Source organism: Arachis hypogaea, chromosome 11 (genome assembly GCF_003086295.3).
Source record: "Arachis hypogaea cultivar Tifrunner chromosome 11, arahy.Tifrunner.gnm2.J5K5, whole genome shotgun sequence".
Classification (NCBI taxonomy): Eukaryota; Viridiplantae; Streptophyta; class Magnoliopsida; order Fabales; family Fabaceae; genus Arachis; species Arachis hypogaea.
In genome coordinates, this window is record NC_092046.1 from 91299643 (window position 1) to 91309150 (window position 9508).

The 9508-nt window shown below is 37.5% G+C and overlaps 1 pseudogene; it reads right to left on the reverse strand.

Moving 5' to 3' along the window:
• Positions 1 to 481: 481 nt before the first annotated feature.
• Positions 482 to 2135, reverse strand: LOC112721552 (transmembrane ascorbate ferrireductase 1-like; annotated as a pseudogene).
• Between the last annotated feature and the right edge of the window lie 7373 nt (positions 2136 to 9508).

The following is a 9508-nucleotide window of genomic DNA, read 5'->3' on the forward strand; positions in this document are numbered from 1 at the left end:
ACAAGAAAATAAGCTTTCTGCCACGCTTTAAAAGCGTGCCAAAAAGTGCAAAAAAGCGTACCGATAGCTTTTTGACACGCTTTTTGAGCTATCGGCACGCTTTTGAAAGGGTCACATCCGCCAGCGTGCCGGTTGCTCTATCGCCACGTTTTTGTGGATCTATCGGCACGCTTTTTCTGTTGGCACGCTTTTATCTCTTGCTACGCTTAAAAAGCGTGGCCATATCTATTAACCTATAGCTACGTTTTAAAAACGTACCGAAAAGTGTATATATAGCCACGCTTTTGAAACGTGCCCGAAAAAGTTGGTTTTGGGTACGCTTCAAAAGCGTGCCGATAGGGAAAGATACGGCTACACTTTTCAAGCGTGCCAATAGGGTGATACATGGCTACGCTTAATAAGCGTGGCTGTTGATGCTACAAGAAGATATAGCTACGCTTATAAAGCGTGCCAATAGCTACATAAACCCTTAAACCCTTCACTAGGCCACTTCATACTGCTTTTTAACATTGTGAAAGCCAGCATAATCAACATTAAATAACTAATTATTATGCAAAAACTAAATCATGTTATTAAAATAAACTTTATATAAAAATACAAACGTAAACTCACACAGGAAAATTAAAAAAATAAAAAGAAAAGAAAATAAATTCACTGCAAAGTCATCACTTTGCAAAGTAAAATTTACAACATCTAAAACACACTATTGAAGTAATGCTAGACATTGAAATGTTAATAAAGTTGGCTCCAGCCTCGGTTGCTACAGCCTCTACAAGCATTGTCTTTCCAGTACCAAGGGGGCCAAAGAGCAGTATTCCCTGGTGACAATGGCAGTGAAGTTAACAAGGAGTTCCTCTGAACCATATTTAGCCACACCTGCTGAACTCTCCAGGAATGTGAGCTTCTCTAAGAACCCAAGGGAAGCTGTCCCAAGTGCCAGAACATACACTATCAGCCCAAACAACACGTGCCATGGGATTGATTGACTTCTTGGTGATTCACTCCCTCCAGGATAGAAAAACATCACAAACCCAAATATCCACTGCATGCAGGTGTATTAATTAAAGAATAAATCTCATTCTTATCATTAAATAAAAATACAAAGGACAAAATTGGTCCAAAACAAACTTGTCCTCCACCATTATCTAACTGGAAATCATGAGAAGTTACTCTGTTATAATAGAGATTATACTTCAAAATCATTGTGATGTCAGATTGAATTAAACTATATGATGAATTATTTATTTAATTTGTCACAGCGTTAAGATTGATACTTGTCATTTTGGCAAGCCTTATTATAACAAAATTTCTCATTGTGTATTTTTCTTAATGCATGCCAAACTCTTATATGCACGTAGGTTTAGCTGTTTAAAGTTTAATTAATCTACGATTTCAATGGTTTTACCTGAATCCCATAAAGGGAAATAACTCCAATGCCAAGCCATGCATGCAAGCTGTACATATTGGCGATGCCACTTTCATTATGATTCTTGAAGGCAGCACAAATTCCAACTATTCCAAGTATCAGTGCAATTCCGTGGAGAATAAGATGTATCAACTTCTTAATTTCCTTCTTCATGGGTAGAGCTTTGTAAGTTATGATAGCTACAAGTAACCGAAAAATATAAAGGGAAAAAATATGAGACCTATAATAATTATGCAAGTTGAAGACAACAGAGAATTGTAGAAATAGTTACACATTAGTTCATAAAACGGTATCTTGTGAAAGTTTTTTGGTTACCTTCACCTCCCATGATTATTAATCCAATTAGCATAAGAACAGGATGGATCTGTATCAAGAAAAAGGAATACGTAAGTTAGGGGTAATTCACTAACTATATATTGACAATTTATATATAATAATAGTCACAAATATAAGATATATAAGGGCTTAATATAGATTAGTAACTTCAACTTGTGTAATATTATATGATTATCTTGTGTTATATATAAATGATTGTATTAAAAACTAAACCCAGTCCCAAATCAGTTTAGCTACTAATTCATCAATGTAATGGTAGGAGAAAAAAGCCACGCCTGAAGTGTATGTTCCAAAGCCAGACCATGACAATAGCAGCCACTGCTAGAAGGTGAGCTACAAAGGTAAATGGAAGAGTAGGAACTCCCAACCCCATCTTCAATCTTTTCTCCTTTTGTCTCTTTCGCAAGCATTGTCTGTAGAGGAAGCATGACTAACTCCTTCAAGGTGTCTTTCACATTTTCTAAAGCCCCAATATCATCAAAAGTGACCCCAATATCACTTGGAGAAATCACATTAGCAAGCAGTTTTTCTCAAATTCATTTTCAGTAACCAAATCCTGAGAAAAATGGGGAAGGGGAAAAAGAAAAACAACAATAGGAATTAATAAGTGAAGAATAGTCCGCATATATTTCAGTAAAGAACCACCAACGAAACAAGTAATTGAAGTTCCATCTAAAAAATATGTTTACGAGGCTACAATGCAAAATTCAATTACAGTTGGCCATGGGTGCGGAAGATTTGATTCAAACAGTAATAGGCACAACAAAAGAAGGGAAACAGAAGTGAGGATCAAGAAACAAACAAACAATATCTTCAAACTTAAGCAACAAATTCAGAACAGAACAGAATGGAATAGAACTGAATAGTCATAATTATCAGACAAAGTCTTCCCTAAAGCAAAGAAATCCAGTGTTCAAATCACTAACATTTTAGTTAAAGCTTGCTTTAAGTCACAATCCATTTCCACTGCAACTAACCAAATTTCAGTTTTTATGAGACATTTTAAAGCAATAAAATAGTCAAAAAAGAATATCTTAACAGAAACTACATTGGCTACAGCATACTTAAGCAGCAGTGATAGGCACTTCTCGAGCAAAGCACAAGCACAAGCTATGCTATGAACCTTAGGCATTCAAGAGAGCTCACCTTCCTTATTACATTCAGGGTCTTCGGGAATCATCAATTCATTATTAGGGTCATCTGGTAAGTCTTGGAGCCTATCCTCAAACCAGCTTTGTATCTGAAATCTCCCCGAAATTAAAGGATTAATAAAGAAAGAAACAACATCAGAAACAAAAATTCATCAGCTAAGAAAATGTGTGAACCTCAGTCCATCTAACTGCAGGTTTCCCGACACGGCCAGCAGAGCGGCTGCACTTATTTAAATAACAGAAGTAATTTATATTGTTGCAAAAAAATATACAATTGAATTGGTTTAGATCGATTTGTGATCTCTACTTTTTTTTATTGAGAATTAGTTTGAGATTCTACTTTTATGTTATTCTCTCTTTCACTTTATATCTTTTTGGTGATTAATCTACTCTAACTAAGAGCACTCAATCATTATGAATGGGATCGAAGAATAACATGCCAAGGGATTAGAGGAGTTTTATGCCTACAACTACTCAAAGGATAATCTAAGTTTATACTACTTGAAACTTGCATCACCAAGCATGAAGGTTCTGAAAGCAGACTGAGAAACTAAAATGACGAGTTCAATATATACAAGAGATACGTACTGATGTAGAAATTGTCTTCTTCCCATTGGTGAAAAGAATAAGGCATTTATAGTCAATCACTTCACCAGCTGCGGCCATTTTATTCCTCACAGCTTTAGACTTCAAGGATGCTAAAGGCACACCAAGAACATGAAAAGGAGGCATAATGAACTAAATTCAGTTTGCAGAAATAAAAAACCAAAAACATTTGATCAACCAAGAAGCCAACACTAACACACATCCACACATCGTTTAAGTGTAACCCAAACAGAGCCCGTCTCGGTGTTGCGCTCGAACATGATGGTGAGTTCATTGAGAAACAGATCTAGCTGTAGAAGAACCTAGTTAAAGAAAAATAAAAATAGCAGGGGTTAGACTTCAAACAAACAGATTTAAATTCTTGCAAAATATTGCATATTCATCAAGATAACTTGCCGATTTTTCCAGCATATTCCGCATTCATTTTTTTTAAATAATAACGATAACAAAAAATGAAGGGAGAAAATCTTTACCTTCACAACACCTCCAGTTTTTCTTCCAGCCAAGACATCCATTAGCGTGGTTTTTCCAGCCCCGCTTACTCCAACCAATGCTGTCAACTCCTGAAGAAATAATTGATATCTTTTAGCCTGCCAGAACAGAACCAAATGTCAAGAAGTTTAGAAAAAAAAACCCTAAACCAAATATCAGATAAGAACAAAAAATATAAATTTAGAAAAATCAGAAAAAAATGAAGAACCAAGAAGATCAAAACAAAAATCAAATTCAAAAACAAATAATAAGATCAAGAAAAATTTTGAACAGATAATTTACCACGGTGCTGCGAACGCTGAACGTGGCAGACGGAGGTGCGACGAGTGACGGAGATGGAGACGGCGGCGCAACGACTTCAGAGAGGGAGACGGCAACGCGGCGGGTGCTGAACCATGGAGAGAGAGTGAGCGTCGACGGAGGGTTTGTGATAGAGAGTGAGCGCCGAGGGAGGCCTTACCAGAGTGAGTCACCGCCGAAGGAAGGATAGGTGTTTACAGGAGAGACGGAAGGAGCGCCGACGCAGGGAACACCGGCAGAGGTGGCACCTACGGAGGGATTGCTAGAGAGGGTTGGAACGAAGACCAACGAGTGTTATTGGGGGAGAGAGTGAGAGCACCGGCGATGAACTCTATGTTAGGTGCAGAGCGCCGCCGCCGTTAGGGTGATGAGCTCTGTGTTAGGGTTTTCGCTTTTAAGGCATTGTTTCAAAGAAGAGGAGGGTGTGTTTCGAAGAAAGGAAGTGTTGTTAGGGGGTTTGTTCACTTTGTTGTGTAAACTGTTTGTTTCGAATTAAGATGGGTGGAATTTTTTTTTTTGAACTTTGTGGCCGCGCTTATAAAGCGTGTCAAAAGATTTAGAGGAAACGGCCATGCTTTAAAAATGTAACGATAACAAAACCATTTTGTCACACTTCAAAAGCGTGCTAATTTCCCTCTATGGCGACGCTTTTTAAGCGTGGCGATAAAAAAGCATGGCCAAATTTCAAATAAGTGGCCACCCTCATAAAAGCGTGCCGATTTCTCTCTATGGCCACGCTTTTTAAGCGTGGCAAAAAAAACTTGGCCAAATCACAAATCAGTGGTCACCCTCGCAAAAGCGTACCCATAGACCACTTTTTGGCACGCTTTAAAAGCGTGGCAAGAAAAAAGGGTGCCGACAGGCCTTTTTTCTTGTAGTGAAGTCTATTAAAGTATCTCAAGCACACTAGAATGAGTGAAGTGCATGTTTTCTTTTGTATAATTGTGACATGATTTTTTAAATACTAGGGTGTGAGTTCTAAACCACATGCAAGTTAGAACCCATACAACTATTTTTCATCAATGTCACACCAATTCACTCACTTAATTCTAGTTATTTACCTCATTCCAACAATTCACGCTTCCTTGCTTTTGTATTTTCTCATCTTACGGTATTTATTTTGTTTTTCATGATTAATACACCATAAGAAAAAAAATGGAAGCGGGAGGAAGAACACGCAGCAATCGGTTGACCTACCAGCTGAAGGTAGCAATTAAGAAAGTCGCCGTACCCCCTTGCTCATCTTTAAGTGTAGGGAGGTCGTTGGACCGCTCGGCATTTTTGGGTGACAAGTTTTTAATCCCAACACTTTTGTATTTCATTTTTAGGTCTTTTAGGATATTTGGTTGCATTGCATATGTATATATTAAGCTTAGTCAAAATCATGATATTTTCCAAAGATTTTATCTATAGGGCACCCCAATTGATTGAAAAAATTTTTTTAGAACTTGCTTTAATTGTACACTTTGTGGGTTACGTTTTAAGCAAAGAACACAAGCATGTGAGTTTTGAGCCTAATTGTGTGGTTACATCATATGACCACTTATTTTCATTCTTGTGTACATTATTCTCTTCCTATGAGTGTAATCTTTGATTTGTTTGATTCTTTATGTCCATTATTTTGTGTATACATGCATTTATATGATTGAGGCCATTGTTCAAATAGCTCACTTACCCAAATAGCCTACCTTTTATCTTCCATTGATAACCAATTTGAACCTATGCTTAACCCACTTATTCTTAATTGTAGCACATTACAAGCCTAAGTGAAAAACAATAAATGTCCCTTGTTTGGATCTTTGATTAGCTTATGCTAGTGAGAGTGTTCATTACTTGATTTCGGGAAAGTTGGGAACATTGGGTAGAGATAAAAGTGTGTTTACGTTTTTGTTGAAAAAATCATGGGAATTGGGTACATACTCATGTATTAATCATGTGTAAACCATATGCATTGATGTTCTTGTATATATTTTAGTTGAAAAGAAAAAAATAATGAAAAAAAATGAGAAAAACAAAAATAAAAAAATATATATATAAGAAGAAAAAGAAAATATATAGAAAAAGAAAAAGAAAGAAAAAGAATTACAATAAAAAGGGGACAAAAAGTGCCCCAAAGTAAGGTTTAATAAAAGTCAATGCATATGGGTGGTGATAAAAAAGAGAATGCATGAGTGTGTGAAAAAGTAAAGAATGGGTAGTTAGGTTTGTTTAGAATTGTATAGGTTGTCATAGGTTAGGTGGGAAGTTTAAGTTAATCAAAGATTCAAATTTCTAGCCCACTTGACCATATGCATCCTACATTGACCCTAGCCCCATTACAACCTATGAGAAAGCCCTCATGATATTTGTATGCATGCATAAAGTAATTGTTGATTGTTAGATGAAAAACAAATCTTGGAAAGCATGATTAGGGGAGAATTGAGTGAATCAACCCCATACACTTGAGCGACTAGAGCGGATACTGATGCACGGAAACTTGTTTCTCAACAAATTTCCTTCGGCAAGTATACCGAATTGTCGTCAAGTAAAAACTCATAGTAGAGTGAGGTCGAATCCGACAGGGATTGATTGGTCAAGCAACTTTAATTGGAAGAATGTTCTAGTTGAGCTAAGCAGAAAGTGAGTTGAGAATTACAGGAAATTAAATGGCGGGAAAGTAAATAGCAGAAAATAAATGACGGGAAGTAAATTGAAGAATCTTAAATGGGAAAGGGAAGTTTAGCATGAAAGTAAATGGCATAAAGTAAAGAGAATGGGTAAGATCAGAAATGGGAAATTCATTGGTCTTAGGAGATGTTGCATTCTCCGGATCAAGTTCATTTTTATCTCTTCCTCAATCAATGCATTCATTGATCTCCTTGGCAATCTTAAGTGATTGAATTCCAATTCCTTGGTAATTCAATCTCTCAAATCAGATCAATAGCCAATTCTTTGGTCTAATTGCTCATGAGAAGAGACGAAGTATGGTCACTGATTATACCACATGTATTTCCAAATCAAAGTATTGGGAGAATTATATGTCACCATATCCGCCCAAACCCCAATTTGGTCCAACATGAGAAAACATTTCTAGCATGATCTCTTCATCCGTTTTCCAAGGTTCAAAAGAGATCCAAGTATGAATAGCTTCTTTTCCAAGATAACTACTCAATTGGATGAAGATTGAAAGCTTTCTCGTAAAATCAAGAGAAAAGATAGAAGAAGAATAATGAAAACTATTATTGATCCATCAAATTACAACAGAGCTCCCTAACCCAATGAAAGGGGTTTAGTTGTTCATAGCTCTGGGAAATGAAAGCAAAGATGGAGAGTACATTCTGAAAGTTAAACTAGAAGTGCAGAGAAAGTAAAATACAGAGAGTAATTCTAATAATGCCCAAAAGCTCCTTTTTCTAGTTCAAAGCACTCCCTATTTATACTACTCTTCTGATCTTCTAGTTGATTCTTCAAGTCTTGGATATGGGCCTTTGGATCTTGAGTTGAAGCAGTTATCTTCTTCAGTGGGCTCAGCTTTACTTGCAGAGAGAGTGTGAAGTACGCAGGGACTTTAGCTTAGGGCGTTAGTGGTGTTAACGTTAAGTGAAAATGTGGGGTTGAGAACGTTAGTGACAATCACCTTTTTCACTAACGTTCCTAACCCAAAGTGGTCCACATTAACTTCAACGTTAGTGGCACTAACGTGACCACTAACGTTGACCCTTGGCCCTTCGCAAATGTTACTGGGGTTTACCTTTTTCAATAACGTTAAGAGTATCCCTTTCTCCCAACATTAGAGTTCACGTTAGAATAGTTAACGTGGCCTTTAACGTAGGCTTGCCAAATCTTCGAGAGCGTTAGTGACACTTACCTTTGTCACTAACGCTTCAGAATGCCCCTACTTCCCACGTTAGAGTTCATGTTAACTAGGTTAATGTAACTTCTAATGTGGTATTGATAGCCATCTCCAACGTTAGTGACAAAGGTGAGTGTCACTAACGTTGGCTCATCATCCCTCTTCTCCACGTTAGCTTCCACGTGAATGTAATTAACGTGACAACTAACGTGGCTCAATCCAACGTTAGTGACAAAGGTGAGTGTCACTAACGTTGGCATCATCTTCTTCTTCCACGTTAGAGCTCACGTTAACTAAGTTAACGTGGCTCTTAACGTGGCCAATTGCCCCTTTTGGAACGTTAGTGGCACTTACTTTTACCGCTAACGTTGGAGTTCGACTTCTCTTCCACGTTAGCTTCCACGTTAGTTAACTATGGCAACTAACGTGGGCTATGATGGCTCACGAAGGCGTTACTGACAATCACTTTTCTCATTAACGTTAGTGGTTATGTTAGCTAGACTAACGTGGCTGTTAACGTGGTTCTTCCTTGCTTCCTTTATCCTGAAATCAAGCAATAAAGTGCATCAAAGCTCTGATCCAAGTTATGAGACATGCATCATTCAATTTGTCCTTTAATTCATGCATAATTCTCATGAAATCATGTAAAATTCACAATGTTTGATTGAATCAAGATGTAAGTGATTATTTACCCAAAACTTGCTTATTTCCTAAGAAAATGCATGAAACTTCCTTAAAACCATAAAGAAAAGGTCAGTGAAACTGGCCAAAATACCCTAACATCACAACACCAAACTTAAAGCTTGCTTGTCCCTAAGCAAGTACTGGAACAAGAGAACGATGAATGAAATGACAAGAGGAATGAATCATTATTGTGGAAGTCATGTTCTTGTTTTTATGGGTTTCATGCATAGCAACTTAGGTTCATTCCTTTACCGGCTTTCAGACCTTTATCATGCCTTGGAAAACTCACTTGATTGCACCCTTTGAGACTTTTATTTATTGATCCCTTTGTCTTTCCAAGGTTTATTTCTTCCTTAGGCTAAGTGTTCTGTGAGGGGGCGACTCTTTAAGATAAGCTTTCAGCCAACACTCCCGAACCAATTGGTTCAAGGTGCTAGGTGTTGAAACACCCCTAAGGACTTACTCCCTCAAGTCTCTCTCCCCCATACATGCACACCACAGGCACATGGTTTGTTATTTTCTTTCCTTGAGGTCTTCGTGTCCAGCACCTCTTTCGGTTACTAAATGTTCTGTAGCAAGGTTGCTCTTGATAGTGGATTTTCAGTTGATAATCCCGGGTTAGTTAACCTAAGTTACCAAGTGATGAAGCACTCCTAAGAACTTATTCATCCAAGCAGATCC